Consider the following 23,520-nt stretch of genomic DNA (forward strand, 5'->3'; position numbering starts at 1 on the left):
CCACACTCACCTCCTCACCTCCTCACCCATGCCAACTTCCTCACCTCCTCACCCATGCCCACCTTCTCACCCACGCCCACCTCCTCACCCACGCCCACCTCCTCACCCACACTCACCTCCTTACCTCCTCACCCACGCCCACCTCCTCACCTCCTCACCCACGCCCACCTCCTCACCTCCTCACCCACGCCCACTTCCTCACCTCCTCTCCCATGCCCACCTCCTCACCCACGCCCACCTCCTCACCCACGCCCACCTCCTCACCTCCTCACCCACACCCACCTCCTCATCTCCTCCCACCCCCTCACTTCCTCACCTCCTCACCCATGCCAACTTCCTCACCTCCTCACCCATGCCCACCTTCTCACCCACGCCCACCTCCTCACCCACGCCCACCTCCTCACCCACACCAACCTCCTCACCTCCTCACCCACGCCCACCTCCTCACCCACACCCACCTCCTCACCTCCTCACCCACGCCCACCTCCTCACCTCCTCACTCACGCCCACCTCCTCACCTCCTCACCCCCTCACCCACACTCACCTCCTCACCCCCTCACCCACACTCACCTCCTCACCCCCTCACCCACGCCCACCTCCTCACCTCCTCACCCACGCCCACCTCCTCACCTCCTCACCCACGCCCACCTCCTCACCTCCTCACCCACGCCCACCTCCTCACCTCCTCACCCCCTCACCCACACTCACCTCCTCACCTCCTCACCCACGCCCACCTCCTCACCTCCTCACCCACGCCCACCTCCTCACCTCCTCACCCCCTCACCCACACTCACCTCCTCACTCACGCCTACCTCCTCACTTCCTCACCCACGCCCACCTCCTCACCTCCTCACCCCCTCACCCACACTCACCTCCTCACCTCCTCACTCACGCCCACCTCCTCACCCACACCCACCTCCTCACCTCCTCACCCACGCCCACCTCCTCACCTCCTCACCCACACCCACCTCCTCACCTCCTCACCCACGCCCACCTCCTCACCTCCTCACTCACGCCCACCTCCTCACCTCCTCACCCCCTCACCCACACTCACCTCCTCACCTCCTCACCCATGCCAACTTCCTCACCTCCTCACCCATGCCCACCTTCTCACCCACGCCCACCTCCTCACCCACGCCCACCTCCTCACCCACACTCACCTCCTTACCTCCTCACCCACGCCCACCTCCTCACCTCCTCACCCACGCCCACCTCCTCACCTCCTCACCCACGCCCACCTCCTCACCTCCTCACCCACGCCCACCTCCTCACCTCCTCACCCCCTCACCCACACTCACCTCCTCACCCCCTCACCCACACTCACCTCCTCACCTCCTCACTCACGCCCACCTCCTCACTTCCTCACCCACGCCCACCTCCTCACCTCCTCACCCACACTCACCTCCTCACCTCCTCACCCACGCCCACCTCCTCACCTCCTCACCCACACTCACCTCCTCACCTCCTCACCCACGCCCACCTCCTCACCTCCTCACCCACGCCCACCTCACCTCCTCACCCCCTCACCCACACTCACCTCCTCACTCACGCCCACCTCCTCACTTCCTCACCCACGCTCACCTCCTCACCCACACTCACCTCCTCACCCCCTCACCCACACTCACCTCCTCACCTCCTCACTCACGCCCACCTCCTCACCTCCTCACCCACGCCCACCTCCTCACCCACGCCCACCTCCTCACCTCCTCACCTCCTCACCCACGCCCACCTCCTCACCTCCTCACCCACGCCCACCTCACCTCCTCACCCCCTCACCCACACTCACCTCCTCACCTCCTCACTCACGCCCACCTCCTCACTTCCTCACCCACACTCACCTCCTCACCCACACTCACCTCCTCACCCCCTCACCCACACTCACCTCCTCACCTCCTCACCCACGCCCACCTCCTCACCTCCTCACCCACACTCACCTCCTCACCTCCTCACTCACGCCCACCTCCTCACCTCCTCACCCACGCCCACCTCCTCACCTCCTCATCCACGCCCACCTCCTCACCTCCTCACCCACGCCCACCTCCTCACCTCCTCACCCCCTCACCCACACTCACCTCCTCACCTCCTCACTCACTCCCACCTCCTCACTTCCTCACCCACGCCCACCTCCTCACCTCCTCACCCACACTCACCTCCTTACCTCCTCACCCACGCCCACCTCCTCACCTCCTCACCCACGCCCACCTCACCTCCTCACCCCCTCACCCACACTCACCTCCTCACCTCCTCACCCACACTCACCTCCTCACCCACACTCACCTCCTCACCCACACTCACCTCCTCACCCCCTCACTCACGCCCACCTCCTCACCTCCTCACCCACACTCACCTCCTCACCCACACTCACCTCCTCACCCACACTCACCTCCTCGCCACCTCCTCACCTCCTCACCCCCTCACCCACACTCACCTCCTCACCCACGCCCACCTCCTCACCTCCTCACCCCATCACCCACACTCACCTCCTCACCTCCTCACTCACGCCCACCTCCTCACCTCCTCACCCACACTCACCTCCTCACCCACACTCACCTCCTCACCCCCTCACCCACACTCACCTCCTCACCTCCTCACTCACGCCCACCTCCTCACTTCCTCACCCACACTCACCTCCTCACCCACACTCACCTCCTCACCCCCTCACCCACACTCACCTCCTCACCTCCTCACTCACGCCCACCTCCTCACCTCCTCACCCACGCCCACCTCCTCACCTCCTCACCCACGCCCACCTCCTCACCTCCTCACCTCCTCACCCACGCCCACCTCCTCACCTCCTCACCCACGCCCACCTCCTCACCTCCTCACCCCCTCACCCACACTCACCTCCTCACCTCCTCACTCACGCCCACCTCCTCACCTCCTCACCCACACTCACCTCCTCACCCACACTCACCTCCTCACCCACACTCACCTCCTCGCCCACCTCCTCACCTCCTCACCCCCTCACCCACACTCACCTCCTCACCCCATCACCCACACTCACCTCCTCACCTCCTCACTCACGCCCACCTCCTCACCTCCTCACCCACACTCACCTCCTCACCCACACTCACCTCCTCACCTCCTCACCCACACTCACCTCCTCGCCCACCTCCTCACCTCCTCACCCCCTCACCCACACTCGCCTCCTCACCCATGCCCACCTCCTCACCTCCTCACCCACACTCACCTCCTCACCCACGCCCACCTCCTCACCTCCTCACCCACACTCACCTCCTCACCCACACTCACCTCCTCACCCACGCCCACCTCCTCACCCACGCCCACCTCCTCACCTCCTCACCCCCTCACCTCCTTACCTCCTCACTCACACCCACCTCCTCACCTCCTCACCCACGCCCACCTCCTCACCTCCTCACCCACACTCACCTCCTCACCCACACTCACTTCCTCACCCACCTCCTCACCCACGCCCACCTCCTCACCTCCTCACCCACACTCACCTCCTCACTCACGCCCACCTCCTCACCTCCTCACCCACACTCACCTCCTCACCCACCTCCTCACCTCCTCACCCACACTCACCTCCTCACCCACGCCCACCTCCTCACCTCCTCACCCACACTCATCTCCTCACCCACACTCACCTCCTCACCCACGCCCACCTCCTCACCTCCTCACCCACACTCACCTCCTCACCTCCTCACCCACGCCCACCTCCTCACCCACGCCCACCTCCTCACCTCCTCACCTCCTCACCCACGCCCACCTCCTCACCTCCTCACCCACGCCCACCTCACCTCCTCACCCCCTCACCCACACTCACCTCCTCACCCACACTCACCTCCTCACCCCCTCACCCACACTCACCTCCTCACCTCCTCACCCACGCCCACCTCCTCACCTCCTCACCCACACTCACCTCCTCACCTCCTCACTCACGCCCACCTCCTCACCTCCTCACCCACGCCCACCTCCTCACCTCCTCATCCACGCCCACCTCCTCACCTCCTCACCCACGCCCACCTCCTCACCTCCTCACCCCCTCACCCACACTCACCTCCTCACCTCCTCACTCACGCCCACCTCCTCACTTCCTCACCCACGCCCACCTCCTCACCTCCTCACCCACACTCACCTCCTTACCTCCTCACCCACGCCCACCTCCTCACCTCCTCACCCACGCCCACCTCACCTCCTCACCCCCTCACCCACACTCACCTCCTCACCTCCTCACTCACGCCCACCTCCTCACCTCCTCACCCACACTCACCTCCTCACCCACACTCACCTCCTCACCCACACTCACCTCCTCACCTCCTCACTCACGCCCACCTCCTCACCTCCTCACCCACACTCACCTCCTCACCCACACTCACCTCCTCACCCACACTCACCTCCTCGCCCACCTCCTCACCTCCTCACCCCCTCACCCACACTCACCTCCTCACCCACGCCCACCTCCTCACCTCCTCACCCCATCACCCACACTCACCTCCTCACCTCCTCACTCACGCCCACCTCCTCACCTCCTCACCCACACTCACCTCCTCACCCACACTCACCTCCTCACCCCCTCACCCACACTCACCTCCTCCCCTCCTCACTCACGCCCACCTCCTCACTTCCTCACCCACACTCACCTCCTCACCCACACTCACCTCCTCACCCCCTCACCCACACTCACCTCCTCACCTCCTCACTCACGCCCACCTCCTCACCTCCTCACCCACGCCCACCTCCTCACCTCCTCACCCACGCCCACCTCCTCACCTCCTCACCCCCTCACCCACACTCACCTCCTCACCCCATCACCCACACTCACCTCCTCACCTCCTCACTCACGCCCACCTCCTCACCTCCTCACCCACACTCACCTCCTCACCCACACTCACCTCCTCACCTCCTCACCCACACTCACCTCCTCGCCCACCTCCTCACCTCCTCACCCCCTCACCCACACTCGCCTCCTCACCCATGCCCACCTCCTCACCTCCTCACCCACACTCACCTCCTCACCCACGCCCACCTCCTCACCTCCTCACCCACACTCACCTCCTCACCCACCTCCTCACCTCCTCACCCACACTCATCTCCTCACCCACACTCACCTCCTCACCCACGCCCACCTCCTCACCTCCTCACCCACGCCCACCTCCTCACCTCCTCACCCCCTCACCCACACTCACCTCCTCACCCACGCCCACCTCCACCCCGCCTCTGTTCCTGCCTGTGGCTGGGTCTGTGCTCTCTCAGTTCTTCTCTGCGTTCCTCGTCTGTCTCTGCATTTGTCTTTCTCGGGGTCCACTCTGTCGTTGTTCCCGTCTCTGCCTCTGCCCGTCTCTGCCTTGTAGAGACGGATGCTGCTGTGGCCCTCAGTACACTGAGTTTGCCCCTCGCCCCAGGAAGCTGGGCACACACAGCCCCTCCTCAGCCCTGGTCTTTGACCCTGGCTCGGCGGGCGTTATGACCAGGGCCCGAGCTCGGTGCGGAGCACATGCCTTTCCCTCTGACGGCTCCTGTCCGCAGACCCACGTCCTGTCCCCATACCCACGGCTCCCCCTCCTAGTGCCCGCGGGATCCCCGCCTCCTGGCGTGGCCACAAGCCTTGTGTGGAGTCACGGGGCGATGGAGAACCTGCATTCTTTTACAGGGGAATGACTCCTCCCCAGAGGTGGCTTTTTATTGCAGGGCTTGGCAGACATTTCCAGAAAATGATGCAAGGCTTCTGTGTGGAGCGAGGCTAGGCCCCCATTGTGCTGGGGACAGCACAGAGTCCACCACGCTGGGGACAGCACAGCGAAGGGTTCCCTCCTCTCAGGGGCCAACCTTGCAAGCCATGGGAGCTAGCGGGGCCCTGGGGCTCTTGGTGGCCTGAGACCTAGACAAGCGTTCCACACCCATATGGCCACACCTGGCTCCAGCTGCACCAAGCAGCTCCAGGCTGGGTTCTCCACAGGAAGTGGAGCTGGGAAGAATCTGTCATGGCTGCTTTGAGGCTCTGCTGCAGCTGCCTGCCTACAGGTCACCTGCCCTGGAGGCCACATGGGAGGTGGAAATAGCATTTTTTTCCAGTCCTGGGGCTTGAACTCAGGGCCTGAGCACTGTCCTTGGGCTTTCCTGAAGTCCAGAGCTCTACCACGTGAGCCACAGCACTGGCTTTTTCTATGTATATAGTACCAAGGAATCGAACCCAGGTCTTCGTGCATGCCAGGCAAGCACTCTACCACTAGGCCACACTCCAGGCCCCAATATGATTCCTTTCAAAGCCTGCAGTTAGACTTGAAGCAACCTCCAGGCAGGCTCAAGGCTGGAGCAGGGGGCAGTTGGCGCCGTTGTTTTGGCGCATCCCCCCAAGTCTGAGTGTCATACCCGATGCCAGGATTGCTTTGGTTTAGGAAGTCTGGAAAACAACATTCAGCAAGGTGAAGGCCTGGGGCCAGGAGGGACATCTGTGTCTCCCAGGCCCTGGGTTTGCCTGCACCTCTCGGGGCGGGCAGTAGGTCCCCAGGTGGCTGCACCCTGCACCCTCTCGGAGATGCGCCCAAAGATCCTTGCTCCACACCCAGGCCCTCTGTACCTCAGAGCTGGTTAGCAGTCAGCAGTCAGGTGCCATGGTGAGTTGCGACTTGGAAGCGCCCTAGGACCTGGGGCACTGCTGGCACAGCCCACTTGTGCCTTTTGCCAGGCTGGGAGGAGCCTGTTTAGGCATCTGATAAAGGCCAGCGCCCATGAGGAGCGAGAGGGGCTGAGGGGAGGCCTCGGGAGTGGAAATGACGAGCTGCAGAGGAGCCTGGAGGAAGGCCTGCAATGCTGGAGACGGGGCCTCATTCTCAAACCGCACCTCTCAGCTTCGTGACTCATCTCTGTGGAGCAGCTGGGCCACTATGAGCTGAGGCTCTGCCGGGTTCTCTGGTGTCACAAGGGGGAGCGTGACCTCTGCCTTGGAGTCACTCCCCAGATCTTTGCCTTGCTCCAAATTCACAGCCAACTTTGCGGCCAGGAGTGACCTGAGGAAACAGATCTGGAAAGCTGGAGTCAGTCAGCCTTCTCCAAAGAAGGCAGAGTAAATGGGGTCTGTGTTTCTATCCCCTCTATGCCCATCCATCCATCTGTTCACCCGCCCATCCATCTATCCTCATATACATACATTGGTCCATTCATCCATCTGTCCATCTCTCTGTTCATCCATCCATTCATCCGTTTGACCATCCATCTGTCCTTCCGTTTTTTTAATCCATCATCCATCTAACTACCCATCCATCCATCCATCCATCCATCCATCCATCCATCTATACATACGTACATAGATACATAGATTGGTCCAGTCATTCATCCATCGCCTCTCTGTCCATCTGTCCTCGCATGAGTTTTGAGCATGTGCATGCAGCAGTCCATGGAGGAGTCTCCGTGGTTCCATGAACAGACATACCTGAGCTGAAGCCAGAGATGTGGAGGACAGGGAGGAGAGGTGTGGTGAGGACGAGGGATGCGCTCACTGCGCGGTCTTCTGCACTGGCCCTTGTATGGCCCAGTGAGTCATTTGGTAGGCAGGTCAGACGGGAGGGAGCAGTGGGCACCAGACCAGGGCGAGGGCAGGCAGGACACAGGACCGAGGAAACCCAGGTGTAGCGCATTCAGGGACTTGCTGGGAACTCGGGATAGGCTGAGGCCTGCCGCGATGTGGCTGGTCCATGGAGAAGGGCCCCTAGAGGTCCAGTCCATCTTCCCATCTGGCTGGAGTTCCCAGGGCGGGAAATGAAGCCAGGGCTCCCTCCCTCCCAGCCCCGGGAGAGTGTAGGTGGACCCTGCCAGTGGAGGGAGCTGGCGTGTCTACCCGGAGTGAACTAAGCAGTGTGGATTTCCTGGACCTCCTGTCTTTGGGAGCCTCCAGGCGAGACCCGGGTTTACAGTGGTGTCAGCACCCCTGCCGCCTGCTGCCTGGCTGAGAGCTGGCAGCCAGTGCTCTCTTCTGGGGACCCACTTCCACGGTGCCCCGTGTGGTGCATTCTGACTGCGGGGAGAGCCCACAGAAGGGTGTCCCTGGAGCTGGAGAGGGGTGGCAGGAAGATTGGGAGTCCAAGGCCAGCCTGGACTATGCAGCCAGGCTCATCTCAACACAGCAAAAACAAAAATGAACCCAAGCAAGTGCTGCCCCTCTCACGTTTTCGTGTCCGCCTGATGCCCTTCCTCCCGTGGGATGGGCAGGAGGCTGCAAGCCTGGCTCATTCACACTCCTCTGCCCAGGGACCCCGTGGGGGTGCGCTTCTGTCCACAGAACCGCCACTTCTGAGGCTCCCCCCGTGCAGGCAGGAAAAGCCACCGGGGGAGAGGCCCGAGGAGACCAGCGTCTCTCCGGATGAGAATTTAGAAAAACAGAGGGGCAGGAGGAGGCCGAGCGTCTTCATGTGCGGGGTTGGGGTGGGGCGTGGGGCCTGTGTGGGGTGGGGGTGGACGCACCACCAGGCCCCGTCAGAAGAGGGACTGGCGCCTCCCAGCCTGCGGGGAGATCCTCCACCTAGGGCCTTGTGCCCGCCGCCAGAGCGCAGAACACTCCTGGAGCTCTGCTGGTGGCAAATCCAGGAGCCAAGGAAGTGAGAGGTGGGCTGAGCCCAAGCCCTCCGGCGGTGGTGGATGGGGTGGGCGGGGCCTCCTGGGGGAGGGTGTGGCCAGGGGGCTGGGCGGGGCCCTCCTGCTGGGGAGGGTGTGGTGTGGTGTGGTGTGGTGGTCAAGACGCGTGGCTTCCCTTGGAACTGCCTCTCTGGCAATCCTAAAAAGCAGAGCAATGCCTTTTGTCGCTTGTCCTGGTGTCAGACTCTACAGTTCCTGTTACCCACAGCTGGGCGACACTGCGGCCTTGCTCCAGCGTTTGGAAGTAGAACTTGTGTAAAAACGCCACCAGTACAAGGAGAAAGAGGAGGCGAGACAGGCTGGCCGCTGAGCTGCCTCTGGCCGGACCTCGGGGCCCACGACAAAGGGCACCGCTGTCCCTCTGGCCCTGTTACACCGAACAATGATCCCACCCACCTGCCGTCCCGACGTCCACCCTAACACCGGCCAGCAGCCCCTGGGCCTTCAGTCACAAAGGTGGCTGCTGGCACAAGGCAAGGTAAAGGTAAGGTTTGGCTCAAGGACAGAACCCAGGACAAGACGAGAAGGGTCTTGCAGTAGGCCTGTACTCGGTAGGGGACAGCTGTCCTTACGCTGGGGACACAGTGTGCACTGCGAGGGGCTGCTTCTGAAGAAAACCCTAGAGGATGTGTCCTCACCACCGTGGGGGACTGGGCAGCCCTGGAAGGGGACTGGGCAATCCTAGGCGGAGCCATCCCTCAGGGTCAAGTGTCAAGACCCCAGGTGTCATCAAACACATAGGGTGCGATAGATGAAATACTTTCCGCCCCACAGCGATGGGGGCAGTCAACATTAGTAGAGTGGACGTAAGGCAGCACTTAGAGTGCCTGTTACAGCAAGAAAAGAGATCACACATGGACATCTAAGCGGGGCGTCCGAGTGGGGGCCCACAGTGGAACCTGGGCCTCTCTGGGCCTCTCTGTGAACTCAGCCTTATTGGAAGATGGCCGTACCTGCCCATTTTTACCTTCTTCTATCACAGAGCGAAAAGGACAGGGCCCAGGTGGCTCAGGGGCCCCAAATCCTTCGTTTGTGACCTATGACATAAGCTTAAGAAACTAGTAAAGGTAAAAGCAAAGCTAGCGCAGGCAGAAAGTAAGAAATCACAAAGATCAGCGTAGAAATAAGTGAAAAACAACAGAGAAAATCAATGCAGTCCAGAGCTGCTTCTCTGGGCTGATCAATAAGCAAAGTTGTGGCTGGATTGAGCAGGAAACGAGAGACGTCTCACGGGGCGGCCGCTGGGGAGGTGGGCAGAGACCGCGAGGCAGACATCAGTCCTCTGGACAACCCCAGTCTAGGGCAACAGAGCTGTCCCCGGGGAGCAGAGTCTATGGTGAAGGCATGAAGATGGGGTGGGGTCCCTCAGGTGAAGCACTGGCCAGCCCGGGCGAGGCGCCACCCCAGCACGAAATGTCTCTTCCTTTTGCGTGGTGTGGCCTTGGCTTGCTAGGCAGGTGCTCTGCCGCCACACCTCCATCCGATGTTTGTGAGTTTCAGATGTGAGTGTCCGTTCTGTGGGTGATGGATCTGCTGGATAGAATGAACTTCTGGGGAGAGTCCTCACAACGCGGGTGCGATCAGGAGACATTGGTAACCACTCCCAGCAGTGAGCAGGACTCCACTATCACAGGCAACCCAGACTGCTCTCGGCTCCAGACAGTTCGTGCAGACAACACACGCCATGTTCCCAGACACATCACGTAATGGGAGTGCGTCCATTGCTGTCCAGCCGGGGTCCACCATCAGTTCCAGCCCATCACCATCTCTTAACCAGCCCTCGAGCTCCCAGACAGCAAGGCGCACTCGTGTCACCAACCAGGCCAATGGGAATCTCACCGAGCACCTGGACCCTGGGTCTGGTCATCAAAAAACCTACAGAGCAAATTCTTAAGTTGTCACATTCATTTGCAATTAAAAAAGAAACCTGTAGCTATGGTTTAATACAGAAAGGAGAGGAATTAGCAGTCAAGACACACAGGAATGTGGAGTGCTGGATTCCATTCCTCAGTATCACATACGCAGAAAAGACCAGAAGTGGCACTGGAGCTCAAGTGGTAGAGCTCTAGCCTTGAGCAAAAGCTCCGGGACAGGTCCTAAGTTCAACCCTTGGGTCTGAAAAAAAAAAAAAAAAGAGAAATATAGGAATGGAAAAGAACATGACCACAGGCCAAAGACCGTAAGACAAAAGCAGGAAATGTCGCATACAGTTTTCCTAGAAGTGGACCAGAGCCTTGGGCACTGAGACCTTTCCTCCAAAGAGACAATCCCCGACAGCCTCCTGTCCCCAACAGCCTCCTGTCCCCGACAGCCTCCTGGCTTCTGCTGGGAACCTGCAGTCATCTGACTCACTCTTTCCATGCAGGAAACCAGCGCTGCCTTTGGTTTACAAGGCTTCAAGTTCATCCTGGTTGGGTCCGCTGAGCTTCTTGATGACAAAGATGGCATCTTCTGCCACATCTAGAGCATTCTCATCATGTTTCCTCAGATAACTGGGACTTCTGCCCCGACTTGGGGGTCCCCGAGGCTCTGCTCCCCTTCTTCTTATCTCTTTTCCAGATTGGCTTCATGTTCAGAAACATTTCTCCTCCATTTCCACTCTGCTGTGGAGTCCTTCAGTCAGTGTTTACTGCAGAGAACGGCACTGACTTTGGGCCTAATATGGCCATTTGTTCATTTCTTTCATTTCCTGGTTCTCTGCTAATTCTTTTTTTTTTTTTTTTTTTTTTTTGCCAGTCCTGGGCTTGGGCTCAGGGCCTGAGCACTGTCCTTGGACTTTCTCAAGGCTAGAGCTCTACCACTTGAGCCTCAGCACCACTTCCAGCTTTTTGCTGTGTATGTGGTGTACCGAGGAATCGAACCTGGGTCTTTGTGCAGGCTAGGCAAGCACTCTACCACTAGGCCACACTCCCAGCCCTCTCTGCTAATTCTTATTCATCTGCTGTCACATTCAGTTCCTGTGCTGTGTGTGGGCTTGTGTATCTGCGCACGTGTCTGTGCCTGCATGTGCTATTGCTTGGCACAGAGGTCAGAGCTGCTCCCACGACCGCTGGGGTCACCTTGGCTTGGCATCTTTTCACCACCTTCTCCAGAACACGGCCCTGTCCCTCAGGATCTTTGTCCGTTGAGGATTTGGCTTTGCACCCTGAGAGCTGGGAATGTCCTGTCGCTCCAAAGCTAGTGCTGGTCCCTGGGTATGCTCATGTCTTGGCAGGTCACCCGAACCCCAGCCCCTCTTAGGGGCTTGAAGCGTCTTTGCCGGCTGGCTGTCCTGTGGCCCTCCTGAGGATTTGCACTGGGTCTGCTGACCCCCACCCCCAAGACCCATCCCTAGCACTGCAATGTTCCTTTGCCTGGCTCAGAGCAGGGGGTTCCTGCGCTGTCTGCATTTGCTGCCCTGCCTCCTCAGTCCAGTGCAGCTGTTTTCTGTGGCTGAGACCTCAGCGCTGTTTGCATTTTATCCAGATCCGAGCGGGAGCCAGCAGCTCACGCTGCAAGGCGGATCGTGACCTGTGGACCTAACTCTACTTCCCTGGCTCCTGACAGGGGAGTGTGACCCTCAGGCCTGCGTGGCCCTGGCTGGCTCCCAGGGCAGTGTGGGAGCCAGGGAGGCTAGAGAGCAGCGATTAGGAGGCAGCACTGGGCCAGCAGCCAGGCTGCAACACGCTGCGGTGCACATGGTGATGTCCTCTGGATGCAGTGGGAGGAAGCAGCTGCTCACACAGTGTCCCCGGCCAAGGACAGCGGGGGCAGCTCCAAGCCCTTAGGCCTTGCAACCCCACATCCTTTGAGGGGCACCTGCCCTCCCGCAGTGAGCAGGGCAGGACTGGTCTTCCGGAGCCAGCCCTGTGTCCTGGAGTGGCGAAGCCCCCGGCCTCTGGAGCTTTGTTCCCGCGGCGGATGACTAATGGCAGAGCCGATGAGCTCAGAGCCGGTGTGGCCGGATGGCAGTGACTCAGTGGGGAGGAAGAGGCAGGAAATGGAGGCGCCTCACCCACTCTGCCATCAGACAGTGGCGGAAGGGCTGAGAGGCACGCGTGTGTGTTTAATGGGCTTTGCGGAGAGCATCCTCAGAACGTGCAGGAGTGGGGCCGAGCTGGGCCCCAGCGCCAAGCACAGGCTGAGCCTCGCTGGGCAGTGCCCTTCTCCCACCCGTCCCCACATCCTGCCCCTCCCCAGCCCATGTTTCACCTGGCCCCTCCTGCCTGTTCACCCCTCCAGCAGGGCCAGGTGAGTGGCAGCATCAGCCATGTACCCTTCCGAGCAGTGTCCCCCACAAGAGACAGAGTCTCCTAGGGCTTGGCCTGCCTGCAAAAGGAGCTGGCCCAAGGCTGGCACGGTGGCCGGGGCACTGTGGGCAGGGAGGAGCAGGGCATCAGTGGTCACACCCTCTGTCTAGAGCACTGCCCTGCCTCCTCCTTGACTGCCTCAGCATCCAGCCCAAGTATCCGGCTCCTGACCAAAAGCTCTGCCAGTGACCTTGGGGACCGCTCCAGTGACCTTGGGGGCCACTCCAGTGTCCTAGTGACCTTGGGGACTGCTCCAGTGACCTTGGGACCTCTCTAGTGTCCTTGGGGACCACTCCAGTGTCTTAGTGACCTTGGGGACTGCTCCAGTGTCCTCGGGGACCGCTCCAGTGGCCTTGGGGACCGTTCCAGTGGCCTTGGGGACTACTCCAGTGTCCTTGGAGACCACTCCAGTGACCTTGGGTACCTCTCCAGTGTCTTTGGGGACCACTGCAATGACCATGGGGACCGCTCCAGTGTCCTTGGGGACCACTTCAGTGGCCTTGGGGACTGCTCCAGTGACTTTGGGTACCTCTCCAGTGTCCTCGGGGACCACTCCAGTGACCTTGGGGACCACTTCAGTGGCCTTGGGGACCACTCCAGTGACCTAGGATACCTCTCCAGTGTCTTTGAGGGCCGCTCTAGTGACCATAGGGACTGCTCCAGTGTCCTTGGGGATCCCTTCAGTGGCCTTGGGGACCACTTCAGTGGCCTTGGGTACCTCTCCAGTGTCTTTGGGGACCACTCCAGTGTCCTTGGGGACCGCTCCAGTGGCCTTGGGGACCACTGCAATGACCATGGGTACCTCTCCAGTGTCTTTGGGGACCGCTCCAGTGACCTTGGGGACCGCTCCAGTGACCTTGGGGACCGCTTCAGTGGCCTTGGGGACCGCTCCAGTGTCCTTGGGGACCGCTCCAGTGGCCTTGGGGACCACTGCAATGACCATGGATACCTCTCCAATGGCCTTGGGGACCGCTCCAGTGACAATGGGTACCTCTCCAGTGTCTTTGGGGACCACTCCAGTGTCCTTGGGGACTGCTCCAGTGACCTTGGGGACCGCTCCATTGTCCTTGGGGACCGCTCCAGTGACCTTGGGTACCTCTCCAGTGACCTTGGGTACCTCTCCAGTGTCCTTGGTGACCTTGGGGACCGCTCCAGTGTCCTTGGAGACTGCTCCAGTGTCCTTGGGGACCGCTTCAGTGTCCTTGGGGACCACTCCAGTGGCCTTGGCAACCGCTCCAAGGACCGCTCCAGTGTCCTTGGAGACCCCTCCAGTGTCCTTGGGGACCACTCCAGTGGCCTTGGCAACCGCTCCAAGGACCGCTCTAGTGTCCTTGGAGACCCCTCCAGTGTCCTTGAGGACCGCTCCAGTGACCGTGGGGACCGCTCCAGTGACCTTGGGGACCGCTCCAGTGTCCTTGGGGACCACTCCAGTGGCCTTGGGGATGGTTCCAGTGGCCTTGGGGACCACTGCAATGACCATGGGTACCTCTCCAGTGTCTTTGGGGACCGCTCCAGTGACCTTGGGGACCTCTCCAGTGTCTTTGGGGACCGCTCCAGTGACCATGGGGACCGCTCCAGTGTCCTTGGGGACCACTCCAGTGACCTTGGGTACCTCTCCAGTGTCTTTGGGGACTGCTCCAGTGACCTTGGGTACCTCTCCAGTGTCTTTGGGGACCGCTCCAGTGACCTTGGGGACCTCTCCAGTGTCCTTGGGGACCACTCCAGTGACCTTGGGGACCTCTCCAGTGTCTTTGGGGACCACTGCAATGACCATGGGGACCGCTCCAGTGTCCTTGGGGACCACTTCAGTGGCCTTGGGGACCGCTCCAGTGACCTTGGGTACCTCTGCAGTGTCTTTGGGGACCACTCCAGTGACTTTGGGGACCTCTTCAGTGTCCTTGGGTACCTCTCCAGTATCTTTGGGGACCACTCCAGTGACCTTGGGGACCGCTCCAGTGTCCTTGGGGACCATTTCAGTGGCCTTGGGGACCACTCCAGTGTCCTTGGAGACCACTCCAATGACCTTGGGGACCACTCCAGTGTCCTTGGGGACCTCTTCAGTGTCTTTGGGGACCACTCCAGTGACCTTTGGGACCTCTCCAGGGGCCTTGGGGACCACTCCAGTGTCCTTGGTGACCTTGGGGACCGCTCCAGTGTCCTTGGTGACCTTGGTGACCACTCCAGTGTCCTTGGTGACCTTGGGGACCACTCCAGTGTCCTTGGAGACTGCTCCAGTGTCCTTGGGGACCACTCCAGTGGCCTTGGCAACCGCTCCAAGGACCACTCCAGTGTCCTTGGAGACCCCTCCAGTGTCCTTGAGGACCGCTCCAGTGACTGTGGGGACCGCTCCAGTGGCCTTGGGGACCGCTCCAGTGGCCTTGGCGACCGCTCCAAGGACCGCTCCAGTGTCCTTGGAGACCCCTCCAGTGTCCTTGAGGACCGCTCCAGTGACCGTGGGGACTGCTCCAGTGGCCTTGGGGACCACTCCAGTGGCCTTGTCATGAGTAGATGCACCCCAGCGCCACCTAGCACCAGCCAGTGCCAGTAGGAGGGCACAAGGCCGAGCGTGGAGGCCGCTGCACTGTGCACCTCCACCAGTCCGTCACACAGCCCTGGGGCCGGACTGTGTGCCACATCCGGATGGTGACCGAGGTACAGTCTTAGGATGCACAAACAGCAAATTCTGTGGACAGAAGAAAGGACACACGACCCTTCTTTAGAGTCTACAGTGAGTGAAGGATTTTGGGTCTCAACACAGAGACAGCAGCTGACCGATGGACAGCAAGCTTGATGCATGGTGGTGGGTTATTTCCTGACCATAGACAAGCTGGAATTCTGCTCCTGTGGGAAGAGGTCTGCAGCCCCCAGCACACCCGTCAGCCTTAGATAACAGGAGCCCTTCTAGACCCCAAGCCTTCCCTGGTATAGGCCTGCAGGTGCCAAGGCCCTGTGGCACAGAGCTGGGTTAAAAGAGGTATTACATAAGAAGAGCCGAGGTGGTAACCAAGCACTCACGTCACCCCACACCCCACACATGCACGCACGGCACACACGCACAGCACATGACTCACAGACCCTGCACACACACACACACATACACACACACACACACACACACACACACACACACACACACACCACAAAGATCTCCAGGACTCCACTGGAGACTTGGGTCAGGACTTGCCCTTGGGACTGGAAGAGAAGACCTGCTTCTGGCTTGGCCTACACGATTCTCAGGCTCAGGCTGTGTCCCCGCTCGGCCACGGCTGTCTCCTCCAGGTGTAGTGGAGAGCTTTGCCCCAGCTCCCTCAGCTGTTTGGGGTCACAGGAGCCGCCCTGGCACGCTGCCTCACTGGCTCCCCGCCTCACTGGCTCCCCCTGCATCTGGGCTGCCTGAGCAGGGGGCCCAGCTCTGCCCAGCCTCTCACAGTAGCCTGGGCCCCAGCCCTGCCCCCACAAGAATCTCTGGAGGTGCCCTGCTTCCTTCGCTTGTCCTCAGTTGTCGGGAAGTGAGGTCATGGTTCTGGCCCCACACGAGTGACCCTGGGAAGCAGAGAGAGGTTGCCCCCCCCCAGCTGGCCTGGTGTGTGGGCCATATCACATCAGGGGTAAAAGGCCTACCTCGTGGTCCAGTGCTCACTTCCTGGGTTTGGAAATCCAACCTGCCTGTCGCCTCATTGGGAGGTTTGTGATGAAAAATAAGGCTACCTTGAGCCCACGTATCCGCTGCCCTCTCTGACCGCACCTACCTCCCCTTGCCCTACCCACCTTTATGCTGATAGATTCCTGCATCTTACTTTAGCCCCTTGTACTTTCCCAATAAACGAGTTCCTGCTGTGACAGTCTCCCTGGCGCGTCTGTGTCCTCCCTCTGCAGAGGGAGGGCTGGGTGAAGGCGGCCAGCAGGCCCTAACCTTTCTCTGTCTCGTCTTAGTCGGAGCGTGTTCTCTCCTTGTCGCTCCTGTGGGTCAGGGGACAAGGAGCGCTAAAAACCCTGACACTGGTGGAGCAAGGAAGCTGGCATGTCACAGGGTGGGACCGACAACTATGGGGGTTCAGCATGTGGAGGTGGCTGGCCGAGCCCAGGCCCCGTGGGCACTTCCTGCTTCCCCCCCCAGTTTCCAGAATCAGGGAGAAGCCTTGCCCAAGGCAACAAAAGGCAGGGAGGCTGCCCGGCTCTTACCTCGAGGCACCCTGGAATCCAATGTCCCCGGCGCTGGGTGTCCTGGCCACTCAGGAAAGGGCTGTGCAGGGCTAGCAGAGGACCACGGGACCCCCCGCTCCCTCCAGCAAGATCCACGGGACAGTTACGCTCCAAGAGTGTGGGGACCACGTGGCCACTGCAGTAAGCAGTGTCGTGTCACCCTCCACCACACTCCCGATGGCCCCCGCCCACCCTGGACCTCCTGGAGAAAGGTGACGTTTCCTCCTCTGGAATGCACTGGCACAGAAAGCCCAGCCCCTGGTGTCTGCTGGAGCTGCTTTAGGAAATGTCACCATTCAGCAGGCCTGCTGGCACTCCAGGGTCACCTTTACCTAGATGTAGAGTGAGGTCAGGCCATTCAGGTTCCCAGAGAATGGAAGACGTCATCTGAAACTCCAAGGAGAGAATGGATGGGGAGACAGAAAGACTGGGAAAAAATAGTGAGAGGAGTGGGGCGGGGGAAGGGGGGACAGAGACAGAGGGAGGGAGAGACAGGGAAAGACAAAGTCAGGGAGAGAGGCAGACACAGACGGGAGGGATGGGGTAAAGCCAGCGGCTGCCAGGCTCCGAGCCCAGTGAGGACTGGGGTAACACAGTGGATTGGCTGCTCTGGGGCCACTGACCCTGCACTGGAAAGGACTGGGCTGGGGCCAGGGAAGCATCTGCCCGTGATGGGGCCCATTTGTAAGCTGGTGTGATTTCATTAGCAGCTTTACTCAGCCACTAGCAACGCACCCACGGGGCTGCTGTCCTGGCTCCGGGGTGCCGGGTGCTGGGCTGGGCTGCTCTCAATCACCAGCAGAGCCAAGTGCACCCATAACTCCCCACTTGGCTGGGAGGCTCCAGGGGACTCTTGCCTCAAAGCACCCCGCCTCCCAGGATCCGCTGGGCAGACGGGCAGTCCCCAGGCTTGGGGGGTCAACTCGCAACTGCATGTGGTGAGAGGGTAAACAGCATTCAAGAGTCATGGGTCCTGGGCACAAGAGGCCAACCTCGGCGTGTCGCCAGGGGTGCAGAGAAGACCACGGCCTGGAAGCCTTTTCCGCTGTGGCTGGCCAGGGCCCCAGCCCCTTCCTGCAGGCCCCTTGAAAGCCCTGAACCCCAGGGGCCCAAGGTGGCCACCTCTGTCCTTGCTCGTTTTAGGTTCTTCGCTTTCCTCAAGGGAACCCACAAGGTGTCATCTCCTCCAAGCAGCTGCTGATGGATTCAGACAGCCTCACACCCAGCCCACACCGAGAGGTTTCATTCATATTGCAAGCTAAACTCCTCTTAATGTACTCTCTGTCACCTGGCCCCCAGACCGTAGGCTGGCCGTGCAGCTGTGTGACAGTGCCACCTTGTAAAAATCATTGTGGGGCACAAATACTGCCTCCTGCTTATAACCGTGAGCCTGGCTCAGAGAAAGTCTCAGAAACTTCCAGATGGAGTTTCAGTGACAGCTCAGGCAGCACTCTGGATGCCAGGGCCAGGGGGAGATGGCATCTGTGCAGGTGTTTGAGGGAGGTGCCAGTCCTGAGTTTATCTGGGACCTGCCTTTCTTCCCTCCTTCCCTCCTTCCCTCCTTTGGCACTGTGGTTTGAATCCAGGGCCTTGGACTTGTGAATTAAGTGCCCTACTACTTAAACCACAGCTTCAGCCCTGGGTTGGGTTTTCTGTCATTTGTAACTGAAATGTCCCCAAACGAGGAGGTTAGGCATGCATGGGACAGCTTCCCAGAGCTCCTCCCTGTGCCAGAAAAGACGTCCTGAGCTGTCTCATCAGGAGGAAAACCTCGGACAAGTCTGGATGGAGGAGCAGCCAGTCAAGCACCCAGCCACGGCCTTCAAACCCAGCCTGGCCGAAAAAACAAGGGGAGCCTGAGAAACCACCCCTCCCAAGGAGCCCGAGGAGACGGGAGGTTCCGGCGGGAGGTTCCTTGGGCACTGCTAGACACCAGAGACACCGGTGGTGCCTGAGCGTGGCAGGGGCACGCGTCCCACTGCAGCTGTGACCGGCGCCTGCGGAGCTGGCTGGGCACCAGGGGAGATGCTGTGGATCTGGGGATTCGCGCTGTCAGCAACTTTGCTTCAACTCTAAAACAATTCTGAAGTGAAAAGTGTGTGTACGGCGTTGGGCACCTGTGGCCACACCTATAACCCCAGCTACTCAGGAGGCTGAAATTTGAGGACCACAGTTCCAAGCTAGCCCAGGCAGGAAAGTCTAAGAGACTCTTACCTCCAATTAGCCACCAGAAAGTCAGAGTGGAGCTAGAGCTCAAATGGTGGAGTCTAGCTCAGTCCAGACAAGCACGCATGCGCGTGTGCGAGCACGTATATGTGCACGCACGCGGGGGCGAGCAGACACACAGACACACACACGCACGCACACACAGGCACACGCAGACACACACACAAACACGCACGCGCACGCACACACAGAGTACATAGAGGAGGACACCCAAGCACCCATCCATGGATGTTCACTTGCGGAGACAATGCTATCAGAGTGGAAAGCCTTCAACTCAACTCACTTTGCTTCTACACTAGGCTGAACTCGGGAGAGAAAGCCTGTGGTCCCAGGCGGCCCTCGGCCACGCCCAGCGCCCTGAGCTAGACGTGCCCAGAGCAGTGGCCGTGACCCAAGGGAAGAGGCCCGGCCCCTCCATGATGACAGTGGCACAGCCTGGGGTGCCGGCACTGCCACCCATGCCACACATGAGGCCCCTTGTGGCCGGGCCACAGCCCTGCTTGCTGCCAGCTAGGGGGGATCTCCACTGTCCTAAGCCAGGCCCTGCTGGCATGCTCCCCACCTGGCACCAGCCCGTACCCCATCAGCTGCCTCTGTGCCCTCAGCACCCCTCAGGACTGTGGCTCGGTGGGCTGTGCCGGGCCATGGCGGGGACTGGGCTCTGTGTAACTGGTTTCTAGTGCTCCTGAGAGCCGGCCACACGAGACCAGGTCTAGGCAGACAATGGTGCAGCCTCTGCATCTCCACATCTGGGCTGTGCCTGGATCACAAAATCCCATCAGCCCGTGGAGTCCCCTGGCCAGGAAGAAGCCCCTCTCCTGCAGAGTCCCTGCAGAGGGGAGGTAGTGTCTCCCCCGTGAACAAAGAGCTGCAGGAGGCGCAGGGCATGGGGGCGAGGGGAGCAGGGGCGCAGAGGAATGGCCCCCCATGGGGCAGGTGAGGGGTGGGCACGGAACGGCAGAGGGCACAGGCGGCTTAGGGCTGCAACCACACCAGCACAGCCCCCACCCCGGTCCCCCCAGCCTCCTTACAGTAACCGGCTGCTATCAGGCTACACATAAAATGATTGCTTTCCCGGAAAACTGCTGACTGGTGGTGTGGGGAAGCCAGGGCCTGTGGGAGATGCCGCCTGAGGGCCCCACCCTCCTCCTTCGCCAGCCCTACACCCGCCGGAGCCCCTCCCCCACGGCCCTCTGGCTGGCTGGAGAAGTGACACTAGCAAAGGAGGGCGCCCTGTCCCGGGGACCTACCACACCTGGCCTGCGCCCTCGGAAGGCACTGTCTGTGTTCCTGGTCATGTCCACGTTCACCAGGACAGACCCGGAAGGGCCACACAGGCCACGGACTCTGCCAAAGGGTGCTACTGCCTGGCCTCCGCCCAGGAAGTCTGCAGGAAGCACAGCTTCTCCCGACTGTACTTATGTGATCTATTTCACGTCTACAGGACTGGTGTGGGTGGGGGAAGGCCCCAGTGTTCCAGGCACCCAGTGCCCTGCCTCAGGCCCCCCATCCTCAGCTCTTCCCAATCTCAGCCTCCGCGCGGCCAGGAGGATGGGCGTGGGCTATCTGGTGAGGGGGTTGGAGAACATTGCTGCTTGAGCTGGTCTTGAACCACAATCCTGATCTCAGCCTCCAAGGGGCTTAGGATCCTAGTAGCTCTGGCACAACGGCGTCCGCCAAGAATCACACTGCTAGATTCGCAAGAGGGAAGCACACCACTCAGGTCTCTCCTGAGGCTTCAGTTCACAGATGCAGAACAAGAGCCGGCTTCTGCCTGCTGCCCAGACCGGGGCCACGGGGCCCACAGTCCTGAATACTCAGGTCTGAGCAGGGCTGTTGTGGGCCAGGCACTGAGCTCTGCACTTTGAATGTGTTCTCTGATCTTTGACCTTCACTACAAGCCAGAGAAACAGAGAAATCTGTCCTGTTCCTGTCCAACATGGACGAATGGCCAAGGGTCTGGGAGAGAGAAATTTGGCCCTCCTACCCTCAGCCAATACCAGGCGATGTGGCTCTGAACCAGCAGTTCTAGGGCTCAAGCTCAGGCCTGGGCATGGTCTCTCAGCTTCTTCACTCAAGTCTAGCACTGTACCTCTTGGTCCACGGCTTCTCTTCCACCTTTTTGGAGGTTAGTTGGAGATAAGGGTCTTAGGGACTTTGCTTCCTGGCTGGTTTCAAACTGCAACCCTCAGATCTCAGCCTCTTAAACGACTAGAATTACAGCAGAGCCACTAGTGCCCAGATCCTTTCATATCTATTTATTTTTAATTTTTTGCCTGTCCTAGGGCTTGAGCTCAGGACCTGGGCGCTGTCCCTGAGCCTCTTTTGTGTTCAAGGCCAGTGCTCTACCACTTGAGCCACAGTACCTCTTCCAGCTTTTTCTGAGTAGTTTATCAGAGATAAGAGTCCCACAGATTCTCCTGCATTGAACTGTGATCCTCAGAGCTCGGTCTCCTGAGTAGCTAGGGTTATAGCAATGAGCACTGGTGCTGAGCCTTTCATATATAGATATATTTTTTTGGCCTTTCATATATTTTATGGTGGTAAGACATACATAAAAATGTTTCCTCTGGAAGCCAGGCACCAGCGGTTCATGCATGTAATTTTAGCTACTCCGAAGGCTGAAAGTCTGTGAGACTCTTCTTTCTAATTAATCACCCCAAAAAAGAAAAAAGAAAACCAAAACAGAACTGCAAGTGTACTATAGCTCACCGTGGTACAGCACTGGCCTTGAATACAAGAGGCACAGGGACAGCACCCAGGTCCTGAGCTCACGCCCTAGGACAGGCTGAGACCTAGTCCCCACAAAACTCGATTCTCCCCACCCCAGCCGCTGGTGCCTGCCCTTCTCCCCAGTCGAGGACTCCGACAGCTCCGTGACTGCACGTCAGTGGACTTACCCTTTTGTAGCAGGCTTGTATCCCTCCAGCACCTTCTCTTCAGGGTCCACCCATGGCACAGTGGGTGGAGAGATTTCCATTTAGGGCTGAGTGATAGTCTGCTGGATGGCGGGGCTGAATTTTGCTATTCACTCACCCATCAGTGGGCTTGTCTGTCTTTTGGCCACCACGAATAATGAGTCCACTGTCCCGTCCAGCGGGACGTCAACTAGGGCCAAGAACCTAGAGGGAGGAATGAAAGCGACAGGAGACCCGAAGAAGGCAGCAAGACAAGCGTTCTGATCAAGCTGCGAGTTTTATTTTTCACACAGGGGTTTATATGCCTCTTCAGGAGAGGCAAGAGGGGGTTGGGGTACAGGAACTGCTCGGGGTAGGGTGTCCGGTAGTAGGATGTTTGCATATCAACACAAGCAGGCATGCATTGCTTAGTGACCTAATTACAAAATGTTTCCCTTAGAGCAAGGAGCTATGCAGGCACATTCTTATGCTAAGAATTCAGGGAGGGGGAGAACGTTCCCGACAGTCCATGAATAGGGGTGTGGGGGTTTCCACACACCCCGTGTCCACAGGTGGGAAACGATGTAATATGGGGGACCTGCATGCCCCCAACTTCACCTTCCTGTGCTGTTGCCCAGAACCATGCAGCACACATGGTATGTGAGGTCCTTTCCTGCAGAGATATTGTGAGAGTCGTTCTGGCTGCTGATGCAGTGCAGGAGCCCACACCATCACAAAAAACACAAAGCTGGCACGTCACAATTCCTCTCTACCAAGTCACTGGCACGCTGGACGTGCGGGCACGTCTGGAGGGACCCGGGAGTGGATGAGGGCCTGGGGACGCAGGACCTCCCCGAGGTGGACTCCCCTAGAAAGCGGTGGTCTTAGGCTCTAACGGTCAGGTAACGACGAGGTCCTGCGAACGCTTCCGTTCAGGAGGCAGAGCAGCAGGGCTCTCCCCACTTGCACAGGGAAGCTCAGAACAAGGTGACGTAGCTCGGAACAGTGAGGTGACTGACCTTGCTCTGGATCAGCCCTGGGGACTTGCTGGTCTCGATTCTGGTCTGAAGGCCAGGCAGAGGCCGTTGCACTTACTTGACTCTCCATTCTTTTTTTCTTTTTTTTTTTTTTTTGCCAGTCCTGGGCTTGAGCTCAGGGCCTGAGCACTGTCCTTGGACTTTGTCAAGGCTAAAGCTCTTCCGCTTGAGCCTCGGCACCACTTCTGGCTTTTTTTCCCCCATGCATGTGATACTAAGGAATCGAACCCGGGTCTTCGTGCATGCTAGGCAAGCACTCTACCACGAGGACACACT

This window comes from Megascapheus bottae, chromosome 18 (assembly GCF_031878675.1).
Source record: "Megascapheus bottae isolate mThoBot1 chromosome 18, mThoBot2.hap1, whole genome shotgun sequence".
NCBI lineage: Eukaryota > Metazoa > Chordata > Mammalia > Rodentia > Geomyidae > Megascapheus > Megascapheus bottae.